The sequence below is a fragment of the Xyrauchen texanus genome, chromosome 23 (genome assembly GCF_025860055.1).
Source record: "Xyrauchen texanus isolate HMW12.3.18 chromosome 23, RBS_HiC_50CHRs, whole genome shotgun sequence".
Lineage (NCBI taxonomy): Eukaryota > Metazoa > Chordata > Actinopteri > Cypriniformes > Catostomidae > Xyrauchen > Xyrauchen texanus.
Genome location: NC_068298.1, coordinates 24,379,089 through 24,406,725, shown reverse-complemented (window position 1 = coordinate 24,406,725; position 27,637 = coordinate 24,379,089). Strand labels below are relative to the sequence as shown.

General features: G+C 38.3%; 1 protein-coding gene across 8 annotated transcripts in view; it reads right to left on the bottom strand.

Annotated features, from left to right (window-relative positions):
* The window catches only part of diaph2 (diaphanous-related formin 2), a 559,041-nt gene that overhangs the window by 143,219 nt on the left and 388,185 nt on the right, over positions 1 to 27,637 (bottom strand). The gene's annotated exons all lie outside the window — the stretch shown is intronic.

Genomic DNA, 27,637 nt, shown 5'->3' with positions numbered 1-27,637 from the left:
TTGAAACAAATCTGAGCCTATAAGTTCTTGTCTAACGGTAAGTGCTACAATGTAAAATTGGGCTTTATTTTAAGTTTTTTTTTATTTTTATTTTTTATATGCTGTGTAGATGGCAGTTGCCTGCCTACATACTGTTTGATGAACTCTAGTGCTTTTATTTAAAATTCAGCATTTTGACAAACAAGATATTAAGTCCAGCATCTAACTTTGCTCTTAGATATCTTTGGATATGACTTCCAATAAAGTTTGCTCTGAAGTTACTGCTATGGGCTCTTTTGACTTTAAAACTCCAGACACTTTGAACAGTGATGTTATCACTTCAGGCAAAGCATTCAATGAAGTCATATAATGTACATACGAAAACATGCATGAAACATGTATGAATAATGATTCAGACAACTTTACTTTGGTTTATAATTTGCAAAAATGTTGTTAAATACAAGCAGTATTTAGTTAATCCTATACGTTTATCCACAACTACAAGACCTAATTTAGGTTTAACTAATAGGTATAATCTTCATTTAGTAGAAAAGTAGTCAAATCTTTCTCAAATAACTTTTTACTTAAGGAAAGACTGGCTGTTTAGTCGAACAAATCTTGAAAGTGTGGTCAGGTCTGGACAAGTGTATCTAAGTGGTGCTGGGGTTGTACATACAGACTGTGGCTGCTGTCCTGAAGCTGAGTGGCATCAGCATGGGTTCAGTTTAATTAATCTCTACATAATCACTGTTTACTGCTTTCTATTTCTCTCTGCACTCACTGTAGTCCTTTCAAGTCTGGACTTTAAAGCACCAGCAGTATCTTATGGGGGCACAAGTGTCTTATGGGGACAAAGTCAAGTCTGGACTTTAAAACACCAGCAGTGTCTTATGGGGTTCAGTTGGGATGTGGATGCAGTCATGATGCCGTATTGTGATTGGTGTATGGCTTTATCTTTATTGATACACCTAGTTCAAATGCTTACGGCACAAGAAGGCCAGCTTCAGTATGTCTGAGAAGGTCAAAACTCTGACTTATTCAAGACATGAGAGAGTGTGTATGGGTCTTAAGAGTGTGGAAAAAAATATCGGAGAGGGTTGGTGTGATGTTCATTTGTCCAGCTTTGCTGTAATTAGCTTTCGACTCAAGCTCATATATCAATTGCTTAATTATGTCAAATAATGGGGCTTGGAAGAAATGTCCTTAGCACGATTGGAGAGGGGAGTTTTCAGGGAAGATTCAGTGTTAAGTTGGTGGATGTATCTATACTGGTCAGGGGTTTATGTTTGATTTGAACTTTCAAATGATAGACCAATCAAATGATTATAGAATTAAAAAAAATAATAAAAATAAAATCAATGCTGTTTTGCTTAAAATGTGTTATTAAATGTATAATTTGTTATTCATACATAGCAGTCTTACTGTGAACATTAAATTACTGTAAAACTTTAGTCATTATATTTCAGACAAAAACAAACTTCACAAAACTCTTCAATGACAATTGAATTATTGACAATCTGACAATTATCAGAATAAATATGAAGGGAAAAGCTATACATAATGATAGTGTCATAAAACATTTTTATTATGTTTAAGGAGTATCATATGTCTTGCTGTTAATGTTTATATGTGGACAGTGAAAAGGGAAGGGAAAAGCACATTTTGAGATTTTTTTACACCATTGCCAGAACATGCGTGTGTTCTGAATTTTCTGTGTGATAACTGTTATGAATGTAAATGTAATTAATATTAATAGCATTTTTGTTGATATTTCTTTGTAACTTACATATGTTATACTGAGTGTTTGTTAATTCACTAAGCAGTAGGCTTTGATGGTATTCAGTCCGTTGTTTATTTACATACATGGTGTAAAGTAATGCAGATATCTGAGTGACTCAGTTATTGATTTAATTTACATTGTTTGTTTCAGAAACTCTGCACTTGTCTGCTATTAACCCTTTGATAAGCATCACCCACAACACCCATGAGTTCTCTAACAGGAACCATTTACATTTATGCATTTGGCAGACACTTTAATCCACTGCGATTTACAGTGCATTAAAGCTATACAGTAAACTGCATACCAGGTTAGCCTAACTGCGAGTTTCAATCTCTTTTATTTCCCAAGGTCAAGGCTAATGGCATCTTTACCTTTTCTCTCACAACATAAAAGCCAAAGTAGGAGGACAACAGACTGCAGCTACAAATCTACTCAGAGCACTAACAACAATATAAAGGGTAGACTCTGTGTCATTAGTAACATGCTAGAGGAAGCTCACGACTGGGGATTTACTGTCCCCTAATCAAGGCTTACGAAGCTGAGGTTAACACTCTGTCTGAGGACTGGCCTTATGAGAGAGCAGAGGTGACAGAGAGAGAGAGGAAGAGAATCGGGTGAGAGGGAAAGAGCACATCTTTAAGCTTTTTCAGTGATGCTACAAGCTTGTCAGGCTGGTTTTTATATCAAAACACTTTAGTTTTAAAATACTCTGATGGCACATTGCAATTGCTTTTTTAAAGGGAGAGAGAGAGAGAGAGAGAGAGTTGTGGGCAGGCAGAATAAGGAGATGGATAGGTACGATAGTATGGTCTGTAGACCTAATGCTGGATAGTATAGAGAGATTGAGAAAAAGCCAGGTCAGGATCTAAAAATAGATAATTACGGCATTTCCTTGCTTTGTTCAATTAATAAATATGGTAATGCCAAGATGTCCAGCAGAATTAGGAGTTTGAACATTACTAAAGCGAAGAAGGTAGCAGTAATGTTTTGTGTGGTATTGGATTTGAACTAAAAAAATCAGTATGAGAGGAAAACATGTTAATATTTCTTTTGATGTTGCTCTCAATGTATGGGCTTGTTATGGGCCAGTTTCTGCTTTTCAGCAGTAAATTTGTTTGTCTCGGAAGCAGCTTTTCTCTTTTTAATAGAGAGCCTTGCTGGAAGCCCGAGCAGGCATCAGGCAAACAGACATCCTTTTGGGATATCATTAGTAAGATTAACAACAAAATAACACTGTTTACAGGGGACTAACACTGCTGCATTAATTACTTGAACATGCTCATTTCACATGATCTGGAAGTTAAAAAAAATCCCTCAAAGATTCCCTGTCCAACTCACAGTAACAATTTCAGGGACATGACAATCTATACTAATGACTGCTGTCAGTGTGGTTTCGTAACAGCCACTAACAGCTGGTGCTTGAGCATTCATCACGTCCTCAGGTTAACACATATTTTAGGCTAAGGGCTACTTCGCATTACAACATTTCTGAACAGCATGCGATATTTGCACTTTTTCTTTCAAATAAACATATTAGGGGGTGTTCACACAGGATGTGTTGTTGCGTAATATACTGTGGCCCCAAAAATGTTTAGATAAGTAGGCCTAAAATTTTACATCTTTGCATTATATAACAAAACAATTGATTTTTTTCAAATCAATATACTACAAACACACTTTAATGCAATGTTTTTTAAGTTTTAAATCATAAGCAAATATATATATTGCTCAAACTTTGCAGAACATGTCCATATGTTATGAATTTGAACTTACTTCATACATACACAAAATATTAAATTGGTACCACTTGGTTAAAAGTGAAAAAAAAAACAAAAAAACAAGAAAAAGTTAGTTTTTTCTTAGTTACAGATGTTACTTATTTTTATTTTCAATGTCTCGCACCACATATGCCATTTTAAAGATAAGTTTAATTCAGCTTGAATGTATAAATAAAAGAACAAGATTTCTTTATTTTATTTCATGCTGTGTGAACACTACTGAATGGAGAACACACAGTAACTGTTGTAGCTATGCACTGCAGAAACCTGCATGTGAGTACCAATGCATGAGCTGAGACTTGAGTTATGAATTTAAAGATCAAGGTCTAGACATCATTAGTGCCCATTGTGACGGCATTGCAAAATAAGACAAAGTCCTAACTGGTTCGCTTCTTAAAGATTTATAGCCTGGGCTTAATGCTGGTGAGTCCTGCCCATCTGTTCTGGCTTGCACATTGTGATATTCATTCTCAGAGCCAGGGGACAGAGGAGGACTATTTCATTCAGCACTGCCCTGTCTCCTCTAGCCATAAACTGCTATGAAGTAACGTTCCATGCCATAAAAAAGTAAGAAGATGTGCTTTTCAAAATACCAAATCATCAGCTCTAATGCCAAGGTGTCAGCATTATTTTCCGCTATTTGTTGGAGGGGACCAATTTCATTTGAGATTTATTGATAAGGTGTATCAATGTGTCATCGCTGTAGCTTATGCTGCTTTCAGATTCAATGTGAATTGAGATTTATTTCCGAGCAGGGTGCCCCAGTGTTGCATGAGTGGACTGATTTTTAAATAATCTCTACCAACAAAGGCAAATGCAACATAAAACAAAAGACAAGGTCACCCGTGAACAACCATTAAGTGGCTAACAATAGAATTATTGCCTTTTTATCTTCCTGCACACAAGGATTTGAATTACACTAGAGTGACTTCATGCTTGAATGGATGCACAGTATGTTTGTGTCCATAAAAGGAGTGTGCATTGTGAATGTGTGTAAAAGAGAGCTAGACACAGAATAGAGAAAGAGGATGCAGAAAAACAAAAAGTGACATAAAGAGAGATGATGAGGTACCTAAAGTGGTTAACAGATGAAAGCTTGAGCCCATCACTTGACATATGTACACTGATAATTGGAAACTTTCATTAAACTCCAATTAGACTGAAGTTCATTCTATTCATCCTGTACAAGAGTTTGATGGGGAGAAAGAAACAGAACACGGTACAGACAGATTATGTCGTTTAATTTGGTATGTAATGAGTTTGAGGCTCAAGAGACCCTTAAAATAAAGATGCTACAGATACCAAAACTAGACCCCCCATTCTACCTTATTATCTTTAGAAGGTAAAATCTAGTTCCTCAAACAGCCTCATGTCACAATCACACATGCCTCTTATTGGACAACCATGAAGAGATCCTTTAACTTCTTAGTACAGAGCAAGTATTAAAAACAGATTATGTATTTGCCAAAGTGCAGTTGAGGATTATTGATTTCAATAATGAATAACAAGCACTAATAAGCACTTACAGGTATAAGCATTGACCCAATTTAGCTTATTACAATTGTAGCTTTCTTTTTTGGTTAATCTCAAATGCAATCTTTTTAATTCAGTTCAGCATCTTCCAGTATATTCCAGGGCACTTAAGAGTGGAAGACCGCATAGAAACGTATACTTTACTAGTACAAAAGAAAAAAGCATACCTGTAACTCAACACAAGAGCCTTTCAGGTACAACAAAATACCTTGAGTCGCACAGGATAAAGATGATATATTTGTGGTGACAAAGCATCAAACTGCTACTTTAAAACCAATCGAATTTAAATGATGCTGAAATGGAAGAATTTTTCAATTTTAAAAAAGAGTTTCTGCTAAGAATATTTTTTAAGAATACTCCAACATTCAACACCACTGTGCAGTCCTAGCAAAGTCCTCCAAACTATTATTTCCACAGATTTTTTTAGAGACCGTTCAAATATTATTATCGCCAAATAGCAAAAAACAAACCGTGCATACTCTAGTTAGTGCAGAAAACATTTAATTTCAGTACAGAGTATAAATCTTCAATACATTTTGTGCAGAGTATAATTACCAGTCACCATCAATGGGGTACTAATCGAATGGAGGGTTGAAAAACCAACAAATCCTATTATGTTCGCTCCATTTATTATTTTTATGTGCTTTCCTAAAATCCTTCACTTTGCAAAGCTTCATCATAATTAAGGATTTATTGACTGATTCGATCATTCGAAAGCTTTTGAATATATATATAAAAAAAACGTACGCTCGAGATATGCTTAAAAATGAGCTGCTATACACAGGAGTTCCTAGCAGATACAAAGACACTATTTTTGGATCGTTAAGAGTAAATTAAAGGGGATAAAACAAACACAGCTAAGAGAGGACAGGTCAGAGCACTCTAATAACACCAAATGCATTATTGAAACTCAAACAATCGTACACCACATGCACCATACTGAAAACATCAAACATCTGAAAATTCAAAGAAAAGAAGTGCAATTCAAACAACAACACTAAAACTACAAGCAAATTCCATTTTCCCTCTGAATGAGATGAGCAATTTTAGATTACCCATTCACATTCACGCCACATCAACAGCACACCTCATGCAACACAAATACAGGCGAGCTCTGTCTATGCTGCCCGCTGGCCATCAAGCGTGTGATTGGGAATCGTCAGCCTCCGTCCGCTCTGCCTCCCTCTCTAACGGACGCCCATTTTGGAGGAGAAGATTTGCTATACAGGAGCGGTGAGGCTGGAAATAAAAGTGTTCTTTCTCTCCTCGGCTTCCCTTAGGATCCTGTAAACAGTGCTGGCCGGGCGATAACGGCTCTCTATTGTAAGAAGCTCCTTGGTTCAATGACATCCCTTCACAACTGAGGCCCTAAAAATGGTCTGTATTGGATGCAATTATTTAGCTCTAACTGCAGATAAAGCTGATAGATAAAGGCTGGCAATGTTTGGACAGAAAAAAAAAAGAAAAAGAAAAAAATATATATAGACATAGGTCAGGGATACAACTGTTTTTGACTAGAAAATGACACTACACTCATAAACTTTTGAAAACAAATTTGTTTTGGCAGCAAGAGAGACAACTGATAGATGATACATCATCTCAGAGGGACAAGCAAATGGAGCCAATTCTAATGCATTTTGATACACCAGAAAGTTTAGATGTCAAGCTTAGGTGCTGACAGTTCCCTGGGAGTTGAGAAGAAATCAGACTCGAAGAGGGAGAGAGGTAAAGACAGACTAAGGGCAAGCAGTTAAGCACAGTTAATTTACCAATCTTTGCCCTCTACAAATGAAAAAGACAGAAAGCCTTTAAGTTACATACATGTGTGACTTGTACTCCTTTAAAACATGCCTTTGGGGAGAATCACTAAACTGATTAGTGAGCAGAGAGTGATACCAGTCTCATCGGTTGTACGGCTCATTCGTCGATGTAAACAACTACCTGAGTAGCGTTAGAATTCGGTAGAAAACAAAAATGTATGACCCCATGATAGAGGAATACACCTGGAGTAGGGTCTTTTGGCCAGGGGCCTCAGGGGAGGCTGAGGAAGTCTGGGCTGTGCAGGTGCAGGGGGTAGAGGGTGTGGGTGGGCCATGTTTATATGTGATGAATACCGGTGAACAGATTGTGTAGCTGGGGGATATTTATAGGTAAACACACACCTTTGTCCTCCACTGCTTCACTACCCACATGCCCTTGGGTGAATGCGTCAATTCTGAAAGTCGTCTTGTGCATGTTCTACAATAATAAAGAAAGTCAAGACAAAACTCTCAAGAAATGTTCTATTTTCCTATTCCAAAAAGAAATTTAGCAACAAATAAGTTTTTTTTATTTATGTATTTATTTATTTTTACTGAGCAATTATTTCCATGACAGTTAACAACATCCCCAATCACCAATTGTCAGAAAAACAAACTCATATTCATAACTTCATAATAGTATGTGTTCATTAATTATTTATTTTATATAATTAATAAAAAATAAATTATATAACATAACATCATGGTATTATTTGTGATGAATTTAATTAACACACACACAGTATAAACTCAGCAAAAAAAATGCCCTTTTTCAGGAAAATTTATTTTAAAGATAATTTTGTAAAAATCCAAATAACTTTACAGATCTTTATTATAAAGGGTTTAAACAATTTCCCATGCTTGTTCAATGATCCATAAACAATTAATGAACATGCACCTGTGGAACGGTCATTAAGACACTAACTCGCACTGCTTCATATGAAATATGATTGACAAATTGTGTTCTCTGTGCTATTTATAATTTTTTAACTGCTTAATTTCTCCTGCATTGTTGTTGCCGGAGTATCCATGGCACCAGCAGGAAAGGCACAGCCCACTTTCCAACTCCTTTTCATTTAAAGCTACAGACACTAAACAGCCTGTTTGGAACAGGGCTAAAAAACAGGGGTATAAAGGCATGGTAGAATAAACACTCTGTGAGGTATTTTGAGTTGAAACTTGACAGACATATTCTGGGGACACCTGAGACTTATATTACTTACATGTAAAAAATGGCATAATATGTCCCCTTTATAGTTGTGGCTGATAGGTGTACATGTAAAAGGTATGTTTTATTTGACATTATGTTTACAACTATTTTAATCACATTTAAGCCTTTAAAGAAAATTGTACAAAAAAATCACCCTTAATTTTTTAACGTTATGAACTTGCAAGTGTAATAATACGAGCTGTCACTGTTGGAAATTTCATGTCAACCACACATTTAAGTTGAAACCTAGAAATTAAGCAAAATTACACATTTAACAATTAAAAGCACACGTAATCCATTTTGATTGACTTTTCAGTAGCTTCAATACAAACAGGTAGTTAGATGACAAAATTCGGAAGAGCGGAGTGTGGAAAAGGGGTGGGGCTGAAAACGGTGAATAGGTGGAACTTTAGCACATAAACATAATATACACAACATATTACAGTTTAAATCGTCTTGCATCACCTTGCTGGAAAACGATGCATTTAATAAGACACATTTAATAGGTCCTGATTTTCTTCTCTCACCCTCCGTGCAAAACAAGCTGAATTCCATTATATTAGCTATGCAGATGAAAGTGGTTAGGAAATGTTTTCAATTGCTATTGCTCACTCTACTTGCTCTGTAATGTTATGTTTCTATGGTTACAAACAGCACATTAATATCGAACGGTGATTGAAACTGACCGGAACTACCTGAGCAATCAATGGTTTGAACACATTCCTGACAATATATAAATGTATTACAGTTAGTTCCGGTCCTCAAATCTGATTGGACGAGAGCTGTTCCATGAGTACTGATGGTCTGACACCATCAGCACATGGACGCTTCACTGTGTGTATCACTCCACTTGTGTTCGGGTCATTCTAAAATAAAGTGTAAGAGCAGTGCAGATGTGTTAAGAGCTATCTGTCTCTTTATATTTAATATTGTGACATTATATATTTTAGCCAACAGGTGGAGGCAAAAGACCATATTTGTGTGTAAAATGAGCCAGTTGATGATGTGAAGTGAATCAGCGTCACTTTGTATTTACATTCAACAGCACTCCGTGATTAGTATTGTAGTATTACTACTACACTACTAAAGCTAGGAAAAATCTTTAAACTAACAACTTCAGCATTAAGGCTCATCACAGCTGAGAGACAGAACAGACTGATTAATTACACAAACTCAAACAAACAAACAAACAAACTCAAGGTGCTAACCTTTTACCGGAGTTTCCTGATTGGAGAGAAAATACTGTACAAAACGGCGGAGGACATTGCGGTTTCTATAATGAAAGATTCTTGTGCACCAGCTACCACGAAATAGGGAGGAATACCCCTGCTTGGATGCTATTTTTCCACAGAGAAAATAGGATGTATTTCACCAAAATGACAGTATCTTCAGAAAGCTAACAGACTACAACATCATCAACAGATGATCATACATACTACATCTCTCTCTCTCTCTCTCTCTCTCTCTCTCTCTCTCTCTCACACACACTCTCTCACTCTCACTCACACACCCTTGTTTCTCTAAAAACAAGTTAGAAACAGCCCAAGCTCTCATCTCGAATGTAAAAGGAAAATAACATCTTTGAGTCTTTAGGGGAGACATGTTTATAGCATGAAACACCACAGAGGCTTTGCTATGTTGCAGGATTTGTAGAGTGGGAGTTAGCTGCTTATTACTCCGCTGGAGTTCACAGATTAGCTTATTTTAGGGGAATTGTGGAGCAGTATTCATAAAGTCTGATACAGATAGAGAAGGGAGGGCAGGCACATCCATCAATGTTTGAACGTCAACATACTGTTTACTATAACCTCCCTGTACTCAGGCTAATGAATGCTGTGCCAGAGCACATATATTGTTAGGGAATACTTTCATTTTTTAAAGAGGATTTAAAATAACTGGTATTTTTGAAATAATAGCATGAATCACCCCTCAAGAGTGGAGCGCACAGGGGTAAATGAGAAAGGAACCAGAGGCTAACTGAAACGGCTCTAGGTGAGAGAACGCTAGAGAGGTTGACTCATGTCTTTACTCTCATTCACAGCTTCAAAGTCATATGCTATCACATGGTGCAGCCCAACAAACCTTATAGTGGCACAGTCCATCAGCTGTGTGACATTTCAGCAGAGAGGAAAGTTTTACACGCCTGTTGCTCTATTTGTGAGATAAGAGCATGGACAGTCTCCATTGTGTGCTTTAAAGCAATACAGGAAGGAAAGTCTATGAATAAAATATAAATATCTGTGACATTTATATTGAAAATATATTGAAATACCAGTTGTTCACAAGAATGTTCAAGAAAAGTACAGTATTGGTACAGCCCAGCACTTTACCTTCCGATGGGTACTTCACATCTGAGTTTATAAGCAATACCTTCTACCCTATATTTTATTGGCCACATGTTTAAGTAAGCTTCTTTTAAATGTAAAAATAATTTTTAAATTTGGTATTAAATTGAAATGCTTCTGTTATAATACATATTTAATTTCTTGCCAACTACAACAAAGTGCATGATTTTTGTAGTTTTTGAAGCATTTTTACTGGTAAAAAATATTTTTCAAAACTCAAATGAGCAACTTTTATTTGAATTTTATTTATATCTGCATTCTAAGCAACAATGTTTCTTCTTCCTTTGTGGAAGGCTGATATACAGTATGCAACTGTATATGCTGTATATTTCTTGAGCGCTGTCAAAATCTGCTACACGTTAAGGCAATATGACTTGCTAGCTCTGATTCAATAATGTCTATTGTCACTGCTCTGATTCCTAGCTCAACAGCTCCCTCTGTGAGAAGCACCATGGCCAGAGAGAGTATGTCTGCTCTTTTTTGGGCACATTTAACAGAAACTGATCCTAACTGATACCTTTAGACTGAAACACAAACCCCTAAAATATACCTCTATGACATCTCCAAACACAATTTTACAATCTAATCTGCTATAGAATGAAAAAAAAAACAAAACAAAAAAAAAAAAACATGCATAAACTTAGAGGTAAGGATGCACACAACTGATCTAGCAGTTTCATGGATCACCCATACTTGTAAGGGGACACCTGACTTCATTGACAATTTCCTAGCTCAGATTAAAGGTTGAATAAAGCCACAGTTCGTCATTGACACAGTTAATTCAAATAAATGGGAGGCATTGAAAACAATGCAGCCTCTAGTGTCAGGGTTCTCGGCTCTCTCTGCATAAATGGCTCCCATAGATAATCAATGAGGCTTTGTAATGAAGACTTTTGTTCATTGGGGAACAGGCTTTTGGATGATCGGTCACACTGGCTTTGTTCCGTATACAGGGCTGGGTAAAAGTTATTGGTACATGCCACAGACCAGAATGCATATAAAAGTGAATCCAAATGATGTATCAATCTTAAAATTTGTTTTTTTAAAAGTAATAATAATAATAATTACAGCTGACAGACAGTCAGACAGATACTGTATAATATGTGTGTGTGTGTGTGTGTGTGTGTGTGTGTGTGTGTGTGTGTGTGTGTGTGTGTAGAGATATTTTTAACCATAGTTCAGTAAGACTTATGAGGTGGTGTCACAGCTTTCATTACTGCAGGTGCAGGACAAAGAGGAATTAGTGTTTCTGGGCAAAATTAATAAGAACACTAACAGGGTGATAGCCCCCGAAGGTAATTGCAAACGTAAAAAAAAAAATTGCTAAATAAATAAAATAATAAAAAATACATTCAGCCCAACAGCTGGGAGCTAAATTGTGGAGTTTCAGGAATAGATGGCTTCCTGTCTTCTCGTGAAATGATGTAATTTACTGCTTCTGACCATTCATTGTCTTTGCGGGAGCTCTGAGGCTCACTGGCTTGGAGGTGCAGGAGAGAGAAATTACAGCCATGCCTTTGCTCTTTGTGTGTCTATTCCCAATCCAGTCGCACTGCATCTCCACCCAGTGCCACGTGTGCTGCACTCTGTCCGGCGCTTAGGCCTGCTGATTGCTGCAACTCTAGGTTGATTAATAGTGGATTTGAAATGAAAATTACCTATTCATCTAAGGTGCGATGCAGTCAGCAGTCTTGATTGTCTGTCAGTGCAGGCCAAGGAGCCATGCTGGAGAGGTGTTCACCATCAGAGGAATTTGCTGTGGAGCATATATCTCTCCATGCACACCACTGGTGTAAAGCTTTGGTGAAAGTGTAACTTAAGGCAAAAGAAGCTTCTATGACATTGACAGTCAAATTCAGACTTTCAGAATTGCCTCCAAATTCAGAATTGCCTCCATTTAGGGGTGGGCTACGGTCATGGCAGTAAATGGTGGCTGACTTTAATCTGAAATTAAACAGAGACCAGTCATTTCCCACTGCCCCATCAGCTCGACAGGACTGTCTGTTGTGTGGTCTGAAAGCAGCTACTTATCAGGGCGCTGCTGATTCACATTCCCCCTACTGCTCATGCTGATGATAAACCAAACTGAATCACAGCCAGAATCTTCACTCATGCTCTTATCATCTTAAAACACCACTAAAATGTGCCCTTAATGAAAACACGACACAAAGATGATTTATGCGTTTCTCTGAGAGTTCTTCTGGGCATGGGACGCAGGGTGTTTGAGGACTAATGGTGAGATGAAAATAAAAAGATGATTAAAATTGCATATTTTCAAATCTGAAGCATGACAGACATGTAAAATCTGACTGAACTCAAAGAGACCCATTTACATCGAGCATTGCGGGTCCATTTCCATTGAGAGCTGTGGTTCCTCACTTAAAATCTGTGGTGAGTGCAGCTTTTGAGTTTTTCAAGGAATCCAAGCAACAGACTTGAAGAGAGAGGCCTCTCCAGCACCACTTTCATAGTGAAGCACAGGGCAGCAAACAGCTCTTTTAGATCAATTCTGTGCTGTCAACTATGTGTGTTAAAATCAGCATGGGAGAACCAGTGTGCACACTGTACCGGGCTATGCTGCCAACTCCGGTGTCTATTAAAATATATTGTTCTCACAGTGTGTGACCTTCTGCTTGTATTGGTACTGAGGCCCAACATTACTACCTATATTAGGAAACCCTGTGTCCCCCCCTTTAACTGCGTAATAAAGTCCATCCAAAGTGATTTATATTTCTGCGCCAATGAAAAAGGTCAGATCAATTCCCACAGCTGCACGATCTGTCTTCATTTAGCACAGTCGCATGCAGAAAAATCACAGCCCATGGCATTTGCACAGCAAACACATGTATATGTAAGTGTGTATTCATGATGTGTTTAAAAGGGGAAGTGCCTTGTATTGATTGGACATTGGATTGCCTGTTTGCTTTTGTTTTGCAACTAGCCGACGCACTGCCTCAAGCGTTAGATTGTAGAGCTATAAAAGAAGACTCTGTTGCACTCTCTACCTCAGGCAATCCTTAAACTCATCAGCGTTTTAATGAGACTTTCAAGCAGGGAGATGAATTAACTGCCTGATTCTTTTCTGATTGGTAGAATCTCAGCAGACGGCACATGCAAACAGAGAAGACAAGACCATGCATTATTTTAGATATGATCTGATATTCACTGTAGTGTTATAAACAAATTAGGAGTGGGACCTTCTCTACCTGGTGGCGGTGGCTTTTCTGCTATCTAATTTACATATTTAACTTTACCCAAGACATTTATGTCCTGTTTATCCAGGTATGAAACTGCATTGCTGGTGGCCATACAAGGGATGAATATTTTTATAATATTAAGATCTAACACCTGAAATAGCATCTAGGGAGGTCATAGTATTTCTGCTCATGGGATTATTGCACTTGCAATATATTAAAACAACAACATAATAATTTTATGGCAAATTTTGTTGCTGGACTCTTTGATTGGAACTGCACAACTATATGTCTCCTGGAACAAACAGATCTAATAATGATTTCAACTATAGTTCTCAATACTTGTATATTTCATATAAGGACTAGAAGCAATATGAAGGGTTGCAGATGTAAAGAGTCACAATGTAAAATAAAACGTATTGAAGGAACATTTGTAAAGAATGCTTCAGTCAATGGCTATTTTAAACAAAATGAAGCGGCTCTGCGCCATGCTTGTTTATACGTGGGAAATGCTACTTTACAAGTTTATTCATGAAAAATGGCCAATCAAAGAGAATTTCTTTAGGATGTCAATGGGACCACAATGCAGCGGCATTGTGTCCATTCAAATAGAGAATTAACATGATAAGATCATCCGCACAAAAGCCCAACATTCATTTAACAAGCTGAAATTTCCCTCAACAGTGTGACCCAATTCAGAGAGAGAGAGAAAAAAAAACAAAAAAAAAAAAACATCGGCTCCCAGACATGCCGTCCACTCGGTCCTCAGCCAGCTGGTCCATCTCTGTCCGCGATGCCCGGTGAAGGCACTGGTCTCGCTCAGCCGTCTCTTGAGGTAGCCTGCTGACAAACCCATTGCGTCTCACCAGATCGTGCATCATTGGCACCGCATTCTTGAGCCAACAGCTAGGACTCCAGGACAGCGTGATCTTCCTCCAATTTTCCCTGGTTTCAGCACCAGAGAAAACGATTCATGGAAAGGTGGAAGCTGGGGCTTGCTTGACAAACACACAGACATATATTGTTGCACTTTTCAGTAGCATACAACAAGGCTGCTTTTTAGCAGTACACAAAAGGTTTTCTTTTCAGCTTCACTACACACAGCCTCTGTTCAATTTTCACCTCAACACTACACAAAATCTGTTGGCTTTTCAGCACAACACTACACATAACCTCTGTTGGCTTTTCAGCACAACACTACACATAAACTCTGTTGGCTTTTCAGCACAAAACTACACATAAACTCTGTTGGCTTTTCAGCACAAAACTACACATAAACTCTGTTGGCTTTTCAGCACAAAACTACACATAACCTCTGTTGGCTTTTCAGCACAACACTACACATAAACTCTGTTGGCTTTTCAGCACAAAACTACACATAAACTCTGTTGGCTTTTCAGCACAAAACTACACATAAACTCTGTTGGCTTTTCAGCTCAATACTACACAGCCTCGTTGAGTCTCTCTCTCTCCGTGTCTCTCCGCATCTGCAGATCTCGCTGCGGCTTTATCTCTTGCCCATTAATGCTGTAATCAGCCACAGCTGGGCGAGATAATCCGCTGCAGGTGTCCAACCCAGCCTTGCTGCACACAGTCGCCGCTCGGCCCGCCCCGCTCTCCACACCCACCTTTGCCTCATTCTCACATCAATCAGCTTTCATTGATCCAAATCTAAAAGGGCTTCCACTTTTTCTAGGGCCTTTGTACAAATGTACTCAATACTGAAATGGCCCCAAAATGAGCTACAACCCAAAATAATGTGATCTAAATTGCAAACTGAGGTCTCATTTGCATAATGGAAACGTTGGATTAAGTAAAAAAAATGGACCTTTGCTATGAGCTGTTCTACACTAATTCCAAACCTTCTCAGCTAAACGGCTGCATGGTGGAAAAGCATTTGCCTTACTAAAGTCCTCGTGCCTCTAGGCAGCTTCTATGCCTCAACTCAATTTAATAGCCATTACCTAAGGAGCTCTGTGACTCTTGGCATAACTGGATAACTAACAGCCACAAGCTGCCCATAAGGTTTTCTTCTTGCATACACCATCTTTAAAGCTTAATAGTACCCTAACGCTGAGTAGAACAGAATAAGAGAGAGAGAGAGAGAGAGAGGGGGGCAAGTGAACAGATAGTGTTATTATCTTGCTGCCTCTTAAATGATGTCTGCACTCTCTGGCTGTTCTTTCTTGAGAGAGAGACAATCAATACAGTATGTGAGCTGTATGTGACTCATTAAGGCCACTTCACTTAAGGTTACTTAAAGGAAAGGTAAAGATATTTGAATTTGGTTGTGTTAATGCTGTTTATAAAACAACTGGATGTAGGATTGCTGAACCTTCTGATGGTGTATTCACCATGCAAATTGTGCCATGTGATAGCTTTGTGTGAGGAAAAGACTGGAAATTAAGTTGTTGTTCAGTGGAAATTCTCCACTCTACTGTAACTCTCATTCTCAATTCAGCATATTCAAAAAAGCACAGCATATTTAATTACGACAAATGTGAGAACTAATAGCAAACTAGTTTAACGTTTCTAAAGGCCAAAGTATACTTCGGACTTTGTGCCACTAAGTCTTGCACAATGCTCATGACCCACTTTGTCATCATACATTGTGTGCACGTTGTCTGCACATGCGCCAGCTGTTGACTGCAAGTATCGCATAGTAGTCTTAATAGAATAGAACTAATGACTTAATACTTAATAATTTATTTTATTAATTTATTAATAATTACTAAATAATAAATAGAAGTTTGCATGTCCCAAACGCGTCTGTATGGGCTCATGGTAAATATATTATACAAAAACAGGTAGAGCGATTGACTGCGCAAGAGGTAACTGCACTCCAGTCAGGGCATCTTACGTCAAATGAATACTAACTTGAATACTTAAATGAAGAATGTGTTAGTGTTTGTGACATGGTGCTGTTCTGGGCAAACTCACCACCCATCCATTTCAGCCACGCATGGATGGAGCAGGGAGAACACAGAATAAAATCTTCCAGGGGAAACAGAACAGATTCAGCAGAATTATATTACAACACTGTACATTTTTCACATTTCTGACATACGTATGGGATGATTGGTCCTTGCATAATTTAGATTAAATGTACACTTGACAGACTAATAACAATAATATAACAAGTTGGTAAATTTAGAACAAGCCGTAAACGTATTGATCATAGACACAACTGATTGGGAGTCTGGAATTTCAAGGAGCACATAATAACAGGACAGATGTTAAGATAACCAAATGCAAAGCTGTCCTATGAGAGGTGGAGCTGAGGATAGAGGAGGTTGTTAAGTGCAGCTTGCATCAATGCAATGGAAAGGCAGTTGAGAGAATAAATGAAGGGATGACATAAAAGGACTGCTTTGATTGAATCTGAATTGTATTGGTAGACATCATGATCATCTGAGCATCAGCTGATTGAAAGCTTGACTAACGTGAAGTGCCTGAACTAACACTATGCTTGATATTGAAAAACAAAGTATACCCCAGCCTTAACCATTTTACACTCCGTCAGTATGAGTTCCTGCAATACTGACGGAGCACCCAGCATGAGATCTTTAATGCACGTTGTAATTTAAAACAATACAAATCACAGTACACTTCACAGCAGATGCAATGGTGGACAGATTATATATTATCAAACATGTAATGTGGTTTTTATATGTTTACAATGATTATGATAGAAAAGATGAGATGAGACTTACAAGTTTATATACTTTGTTTGATGTTAGAAAACAGCGCAGCATCGTTCCATCAAAACAGCCAGCTCTGACTATATCATACATTTATTCTGTGATTATTTGAATGTTTGTCAAATTAAAAAATTAAAAAAACAATACAAAAATAAAGTTTTTGTGATGTAAAAAAAACCATTTGAGCAGTCCCTCTCTGCTGGTAAACAGCAGCGTGAATGCAGATCACACCAGTTTGATCATACACCTCTGAGCCCACCTTAGTTTAATAAACCAGGTTTGCGTCAAGATTAAATCGAATACAACTGCAACTGAACACAAGTTTAAACTGAACAAAACAGTAATCATATGGACAATTTTTTATTTTATGTTTTACTTAGTTAATAGTGACAATAGCTGTCAATCTCCATTATGCACTGGATAGGAAAAGAATTTGATGTAAATTCTGTAAAATATGTCCTTTGTATCCCTTTAACAAGGACGGACTTGGAATCCACCTTTGCTTTCCAATCTATCTGTTTACATGAGGTCTGATGGCTGACCTCTGCATGATAGAGGCTCCTCCTGCTCCTTTGCTTTGACACACTGGTCTGAGGTGAGTTGAGAGAGAAAAAATGATGAAAGGAGAGAGTAAAGAGAGAAAGAGAGGGCAGGAGGGGGTGGATGGGAGCAGAGCCATAGCAGCACCAACACCTAATACCCTCCTTCTGAGATTTTATTGGCAGCTCTAGCAGAGAATGGCAGACACCCATTATAACTTAACACATCAAAATGGCAATGTGGCACACATAGAAAAGGCCACCTGAAGACAAACACAGCGGCCTGCACTTTATCTGCTGTGAGCTTGCAGACGAACGCCACATCAATTTGGCCAGCAACAATCGAATCAAATCTCTCTCTCTCTCTCTCTCTCTCTCTCTCTCTCTCTCTCTCTCTCTGTGCATCTGATCTTTTAACTTCAACAAGACAAGGCTTCACATGACAATGCAATTCAAATTTCATAGCATTAACATTTATGATTATAGTATGCTACCTGTTGCTCTGAGACCCATTTCAAAGTCACAGACTGATGTTCTGCACAGTTTGGCTTAGTTTCAAATAAAAACATCCTACGGTCACAATTTTACTATTCCTTGCGCAATTCATTTGGAAAGTGGAACAAGGGCTCCTGCTGAGATTGGTCCTGCTCCTACTTATCAGCATGCAGAAGACCAGCCTTTGAACCCCAATTATGTTTCTTAATTTCACATGCAAACACACTGCAACTAATTTTAATATATTTGAATATGGATATCACTGTGATATTCAATACCACAGAACAAAACAAGGAGGCAAATAAAATGCAAATCACCCAGATGCAAAGGAAAGGTCACATCTAAAGAATAGTTAGAGAGCCTTTTTCTAAAGACAAAGAAGTCAGTGAATGACACAAAGATTGCTCCATAAAGTAGAATAGAAAACAACAGTTTGACTTCACTGATCATGTCCTTAAAGTCTGACTTGAACAAAATAATGGATTGTTACAGCTGGCTGATGAGTGGTGTGATTCTTTCATCTCCTATCAAGGTTGACCGTTTTGCATGTTTCATTATAAAAAAGGACTGAAAGACAGAATCATGCAGTGGCAGCTCCCCACTGCTAAGAAACAATCACACATGTGCTCCTGTTAACGTGCAATGCCAAACTTGTCTCATGGGTTCAGAGAAAAATGGGTCTGTTCCAAAACAAAGTGAGCTACAGTTTAGGAAGCTGATTTGTAAGGCAGCATCCTATAAAAGATGTAGCCTCATTAATAACCAATTTTGACTGCTCTACATAGACAGCAAGTGTGTATGGCACATAAACTGCACTCTGCATGACTCAACTCACAATGAATTCCATTAGAGTTTGACGTTAGCATGTTGCTAAGGTTACACAATATGTAACACAAAGCGAGGCACCTATTGTATGCTAATAGCATAACAACATAACAAACAAATATTGGGTAAAATAGTAAAATAAATAAAATGATTTTAATTATTGTGAACACTTGATTTATGGACAATAGTATTTATTATGGACATTTCCCTCACTTTGTCTGCCACCTTGGTTTTATTTTTTCCTTAAGCTTGTCACAATGCATTCTAGGATTGCCTTCTCTGCAAAAGTATATTTGTGACTTTGCCTTACAAGTTGGTTAAAACAAGATATCTTAGAAGGCAGCATGTTTTAAGTTGTCTACCTTTAGGAAAAGACTTTGCTTTGGGAACATACCTATGATGCTTCTCTAAGGCAGCCACTAGGTCTCTGAACAGAGCAAAAACCAACACAATTACAGCTCAGAAGTAGATACTGTTAAACATGCAATTATAAAAATATGACCCAATTTACAAATCTCAATTCATCCGGGGACTTGTTAGCCTGAAAGGAGCAGCTGAAACTTTCATTGCGGCATTTCAGACGCTCTATTTGAGTGCACAAATATAGACAGACGACATCTAAATATAAAAACAAAAAAAAACCAGCCCCCAAAGTGTGATTGGACCTCCTTCAACTTGGTAAATGATTCAAGCTTACAGGATAAACAACAGCTCTCTCATGTTGTGTGATCCCTACCGGAGATGATTTGATTTGGGCGTGTGGGGCTTGGGGGAATATACTAAGTCATGATTGACAGCCTTGATAAGGACCTTTCTCTCCCTATCCTGTGATTTGAAAAATGTCACGCGCCTGATCTCAATTTTACAGATGACATGCGCCACCAGTCACAAAGGTCAGAGCAGGTTTGGGGATTGCCGCCTTATTGATATCCGCCACAAACATGAAAAATGGGATTTGAAATGATCAGCCATCTGTTTTAACTACCGCAAGCTGCTACTTACATCAAAAGATAATTACAGTATATAAAAAAGGCTGATATGTTAAGCCCAGCTCTGCTGGAGCACAGTGTGGTTGGCGAGGTAAGGTCTAAGCCTGACTGGAAGAATGGCAAAGAGCTACCGGGTGAAAAAAGGAGACTTGAAATTTGAGAGAATGCACCTTTGACTTTATTTTTAGCCCACCTTGTTGTCCTACAGGTGGTCTGGGATATTAATTAGCCTCATAAACAGAGGATAATCTTTTCTCAACCACTATATTATCCCATTGTTTTAATGTCAGGAATTAAATGGCTTTCATTTGCTTTCAATTACTGAAAGAGTTGGTACATCTCAAGGTCATTGTGTTACTAAGTGAGGTCCTCATTTTGAAGGCCATGTCATAAGAGCAGAGATACTTTACCATCTTCTTGGGGGATACAAACACATACTGTATATTTGCCATTTTTCAATGCACATTGCAGCAAATTGCATTAATCCCTATAGGGCACATCATTGTCTTCTCAGGATCCAGTAATCAATCAGAGGAAAACTCAATATTGGACATTTTTGTAAAATATATATATATATATATATATATATATATATATATATATATATATATATATATATATATATATATATCTCAGTAAGACAGCTTGATTATACAGTCAGCCAAACGTAACCATGTTGCAATAGGGTTGAAATATCCTTGATCGTTCAATTAGCATTAATACATAATTTGTTTAAAAAAAATAATGTGGTATGCAGATTGGCTAAAGAAAACATGCATCATATGCCTTTGAAAATATCTAAAGAACAAAAGAATAGTGAGTAAATGTATGTGTAAAGTGTAAGCCAAAACAGCTACATTCAAGCTATAAACAGATGTGACATTTTTGAAGGGATTTATAAGGAGTTTTTATGTAGGGAATATAAAACATTCTGACGGTTACTTGAAAGCAGACACTCCTGAGTAAAACAAGCCCAAATATAACATGACACAATACATAGATCTTGATAAAACTTAGTTAGTTAAAAGTTACTTGGCATGTGTACTGGCTTAAGTATGTCCAGCTCCACCATGGTCATAAATCCTACTTGGTCCTCTCATTGTATAAGCATTATAGATGCTTTGCATCCTAATTCTTTAGTTTGTTTATTCACTATTCTTAACTGTTTACAGTTCTAATGTCAAATAATTGACGATTGATGTTTAACTCAAGTAAAACTCTCCCAAGATCCTGCTGATCAAGAAAGTAGGGATTCAACCTTTACCACAAAGCAAGAGCAGATTTCACATTTCAGTGACTCTCTTCCCCGATGTTCCTCACCAGCCAAAATAGTTAGTGCTGAAATACAGTGGCCAACATCACAATTTTTAGCTGGTAAGGCTGTAATCACACAAGTAACTGCAGAATAGGGGACTGTATTCAAATTGAGTGACTACATGGTGAGCAAGTGGAAATCTGTTGGGTATACCTGATTTAATATATAAATTGTTGGATATTACTTTCATTAGGTTCTTGTTTTTAGCACTTACCTCATTTAATAGTGTTCAAAGAAAGTTATTTAGTCATGGTTAATCACGGCTTGGCTAGGGCCTGTTTCTCAATGCAAATGTATCAGAGCACTGTGGGATGTTATTGGGGAACTACAGTGCTAAACAAAGGTGGCCTGCAATACATTTCCCCCACACAGAGAGACATTTTAATAACTCCACCAATGCAGAGAAAAATATTGCTGCGAGATAAGACGCTGCAGGTGGTTAGACACCATGTTTATCACTGACACTTAACGAGCACACAACAAATAAAAACAGTAAAAATGATATTGCTCATTAAAGGATCGTTTTTCAAAACATTAAAAAGTATCATGGATGTTTCTGCAAAGCCATTAAAATACAGGGCAAGCAGAGGCATCATGCTGCTCGGAGAAACTGAGACATTGTAAGAAAAACTTAAATTGTGAAGTCTAACAGTAAAGAAAAGAAGACAAAAATAACAAAATAAGATGGAATTGGGGCTGTAAATGCTTTTGTTAGAGGCCAGTAGAAAGCACTCAAGCACAGACAAGCTGTTATTCGGTTTCCTTTCACAGATCAAACCAAATTCAGGTCATCTTATGTTTGAGGTATGCTGTCTCTCAATTCTGCCAGACTGCAAACAACAGACAACATCCACTCTTATCTAGTCGCTCTCTTGGAAATTAATGGTAGAAATTAAAAAAGGTCCATATTAAAAAGGGCTAAGATATCTATAATGAGTCTAAATTGTTATGTTTTGCACAGCCAATGTCACTGTGGTGCATATGAAAGGCATCTTTATGTTTTGATTCTTTCGAGAGACAATTTTTATCCTTGAATGTCATAGAAAATGTAATTAGTATTAAGAGGAAGGAAAAAAGCTTCTGTTAATTTCTTTTGTGAACACACGTGTCAATAATTCTAAAACACACAAAAAAGATACATTAAAACAATGCCATCTATTTGTAGGAATTTTGCTCATTATTGGTTAAAAGGGGAATAATGGGAATCTAACATAATTCAAATTTAACACACAATCAACGTATTCGTCCACCGATATGTTGAACTTGCATCTATATCAATTCATGGAGGAATATCACCTCGTGGCCAACAAAATAAGGTCCTTAATTTCGTGTAAACACTGTTTATAGACAAGTAACAGGATCAGACAGTTTAAAACAATGACTTTATGAGCATGAAGCACAAGACACTTCTCTTTGAATACAAACAAGAATTTATTAAACAATTCTAAACCTAATACATAAACTAATCTAATGTGCACACACACAAACACGCATAGATTCGGTGCTAAGCGTGGACTCTGTTTTCAGCATCGACTCAACTCAACTCAATGGTTGATTCAGTGACATGAAGTTTTAACCTTTATGACTGGGCACAACGCAGAATATATCTGACCAGTCAGAAATTAACTTGACCATGGTGTGTAAACAGCTTTTCCCGTCTCAAGTTATTTAGCATATCATTCTCTTGTTAAGTGCTGTTCCTCAGTTTCCTGCTCTGACTAAAGGTATTTCAGCCTAAACTTTGATAGCAACAATACAATGCAAGTTATAGGATTTTACACAACATCGACATTCTGGAAATTAACTATGGACTTCATAGATACCAAATATGAGGGTAATAATAGTAATTGCAATGGCAAATATAGCTGCAAGCAAAGATACCAGGGTCAATCCAATTATCGGCACCATGAGCTGCAAAAGAAGCTTTGTGACATGTCCAATGAACAGTTATGAGAAGTTAGAAAAAGTAAACTTTCAATAAAAAAAAAACATTTTTTTTTTTTAAATAACAAAAAATAGCTAGTTCTTAGAATTTTTGTCCAGTATGTAGCACTGTTCTGAAATGGCACAGGTAGTATCTGGGCATGATGGCTATCAAGGAAGGAAAAGCGTTCAAGCGTTATAAGCAAAAATAGCCATTTTTATCTCCAGACCAGTAAGGGGCAGTGTGCCAAAATGCTGCAGGTAATCTCAGGGCCTAATGGTGATGACAAGTTTTGTCCCAATCCTCAAAGCATTGCAGAGATACAGCCTCAAGTTCAATTTTGCAAGTTCTTTGTTGAATTCGTTGAAGCACCATTCGAAAACAGTATAGTTTATAAAAATTCTGTGAATAACTTTTTGTCATGAGTGCCTCTAGCAGGCCAATTTTTGTGCAGATCGGACAAACAGTCTATGAGGAGTTCCAAAAAGTAGGTTTTCATTTAACATAATTGGTATCATTGTTCTCGGAACCACGGAATCTATCAAGACCAGTCTCATAACAGTAGGCAAAAGGAGTCAATAGCTATTAGCATTTTTAGAAATAACATTATAATTTTTGACCACAAGGTGGTGCTGTCCTGAAACACACAGCGAGTTTTGTAAGAATACGCCAAGCTGTTCGTAACATACAGCATTAATGACAAAATTTAAAATGTCCAATGTCCAAAATGGCCAGCATAGGAATTTTCAATATCATATGTTTGGTCCCACATGCATAGAGAGTCAGCAGTTCAGAAGGTCATACTGAGTCTGCCCTGTGCCACAGTTCCATGGGGTGCAGGGCCTCCTGGACCAATGGCCCTTTTGTTTATAAATCAAGCTGTTTTTCTGTCTCTTGACCAACCATTTGGCACCCATTAATTATCTCAAATCAACAACCTGAAAGGAGCTTTAGTCTCTGAACAGGGTACACCCCGAGGGGAGTGCAATCTTTCTCACAGTTCTTATGTACAGTGAAAAGGGTCACAGGATGCAGCTGCGAGACTTTCAGCACCAAATGTATAGATTCATAGTTGTATGGCCTGGAAAGGCCCTGAGGTCATTCTTCCAGAAGGTTCGCGTATTGATTTGTGTGTCCTTTGGAATGTTTTGCTGCCTGGTGCACTTAAAGTCCTACATTATCAAATAGCCATTTACTGACTGAAGGACTTGGACTCAAAGCCAGATGACTAAAGAAGACATCTGTGCACATGCAAACAAATACTGGCAACACTATTTTATATTTAGGCCAAACCATAAATATTCTGCCTTTTCCAATATATCCAAATGGCTCAATATATGGAAGCTAAACAGCCCACACTGGCACAACTTCTCTTCAGTATCTCCACTCAAAACACACTGTGTTAATTCAAAGTTGTTGTTTTTTTAAAGCTACCTCATTTAATTAATGATACAAGTAACAATACATGCTTTCGAAAAAAAAAAGTTTAATTGTTAACTGGCTTGTGAAGTTGCTTGCTGTAATGCTTGGATATGGTTTTTTTTTCTCGTAGGGTTGTTGAAGCTTTTATTGGTTATCATGCTTTAATGAACTGAACATGACTCAAGAGATATTGGCTCTATTTTCATGAGCACGCTATGTGCAGAAAAGAGGCCGTGTGCAATGTCTTTTCTAATTTTTATGAGAGCGTTAATGCTAAGAGCTATTTTGTGCCAGCACAAATGGCCATGAGTGGGAGAGTTTGATCTGTAGATCCAATAGCGGATTGAAATTGTCTGTCAATGAAGTGAAAAAATTAGCAAAGCACCATTTGCTAATTTCCTGAGAAACAAAGACATTTCAGAATACATATTCAGGTTGCCTTGAATGGGTGTGGTGTCTCAGTTTCACCAATTAGCTACTGTGGTACCCCAGGGCACAGTACTTGGGCCCATCCTCTTTTCCATATACATGTCATCTCTGGGATCTGTCATTCAGACACATGGTTTATCCTACCATTGCTTCGCTGATGACAAACAACTCAACCACTCATTCTAGTAGCTGAACGGATCTCAGCCTGCCAGGTAGTCATCTCATGTTGGATGAAAGAACCTCACCTCCAACTCAACCTCATTAAAACCAAGCTTCTTGTAATTCCAGCAAGCCCAGCAGTTCAGCACAATTTCACCATTCAACTAGATTCTTCAATGATCACACAATCCAAGACAGACATGTTGGGGTTGTGTTTGACGATCAGTTAAACTTCACAGAAGCACGGACTGCCCGACCGTGAACAACACCTGGCTCTGCACCCCCCCCAACTACACTAACTACTTCAGGTCTACGTGCCCTCCAGAAGTTTGTGTTCCATAATAAAATGCATTTGAATAAAAAATGCAAATGAAAAAAGTTATATAAAATATAAATTATAAAATAGAATAATTAAAATGAAAGAAAGGGCACATCTATCCTCTTCTGGAAGCTGGTTACAGATGCAGGTGGCATAATAGCTAAATGCTGTCTCACCTTGTTTTGAGTGAACCCTCTGTATGTCTAACCGACTTGATCCTAATGATCTGAGAGGTCTGTTAGGTATATATTCAACAAGCATATCTGAAATGTATTTAGGTCCTAGGCTTGAGTGATTCATAAACGAGTAATAGTATTCAGTTCTAAATGTAACTGGTAGTCAGTGTAAAGACCTGAGGACAGGAGTTATTTTTTGGTTCGGGTGAGAATCCTGACAGCGGCATTCTGAATGAGCATCAGTTTTCTAATGGTCTTTTTTAGGAAGGCCAGTGTCATGTGTATTTTGTTGATTAATGTTTTTCATGTCTTTATTTTGAAAAGTTTAGTTACTGTTTAATGTTATGTGTTCTCTAGTCATGTGATTCCTGTTTCCCTCCATGTTCATGTGTCCTGTTTTCATTGGTTTATTGTCTTGTTATCAGTTCAACTTTTTGACTCTAGTTTATGTGGCCGTTAGTCGGAGCCATTACCTGTTCACCTTGGAGCACGACAGGGATGTCCTCTGGCTCCCACATTATTTAATATCTATTTCGACCATGTAGTTCATGAAGCCCTTGAAGCCAGATGGAAATTCCTCTGGTACAGATTTAATTGGAGGTTGATCAATGCCCAGGTGTAGTCAAGGGATGGCTCCCTATTGGTCAACCACATAATGAATGCTGATGATCTGGTGATTTCTGCTCACTCAGAGGAGTTGGAGGTGCTGCTGATGAACCTGGAGCATGCCACTAAGAGATGGGGCCTTACCATCAGCCCAACAAAAACTAAGAACCTGCCTGGATATTATGTACCATCAGACACTCCACCCCAACAGCTCCCAATTGGTGATGGGGCAGTTGTGGAGAGAGTGGAGTGTTTCCCATACCTGGGAAGTGTGCTTATGATCAGCTCTGGTTTGACAGCAGAGGTCACACTCTGAATCAGTCGAGCTGCATTATCTTTTCATCGGTTGTGTAATGCTGTGTGGAAGCTACCGGTTTGTCGCTCCGCACGAAGCTTCAGGTATTCTCGGGCACGGTCATTCCCTCCCTTCCCTACACTTGTGAACCGTGGCTTTGCCGGTTAGAAACATTTAGGCTGGCCTGCCTAAGATCCATCCTGGATTTAACCAGGCTTGATTGTGTGAGGAGCTCACAAACCTTTGAAAGATTGGTGAGCTCCTCCGGCAGGCAAGGTTGCGTTGGCTGGGTCATGTAGCCCGTTTGCCCGGCCACCGCATGCCTAAACAGCTTTTGTTCGGCCGAATAGAGGAGGCTAAGCAGGCGCGGCACAGGCTGGAGAAGAGATTGAGTGATGTGGTACAGGAGGATGTGGAGCTGAGGGGACTTGCCGATGACTGGTACCAGCGGTGTCAAGATCGGCCTCTTTGGAGGAGGCTTGTGAAGGACGCTATTGGCCAGTAGGAGGCAACAACAACGGAGGGCAGAGGAGTGATGCTCACAACAATGAGCAGAGTGCCAGGTGGCTAAAGCACAGCAAGTTGGCACAGTAGGGGTCACAGGTGGTGTATCAGCCAGTCATCTGAGTCAAAAGACCTGTGTCACCTGTTGGATCTGTACCTTGACCTCCTGTCAGCGGGCGTTCGACACTTCATGTGGCCTCAACGTGCACATAGCCTGGTACAAGCATTGTGGTGATGTCACCGCCACTTAGTGGTGAATGGCGATTGTTGTTGTTTTTGTGTGTGTGTCGCTGTTTTCTAATTTAGTTTACCCCTATTGCA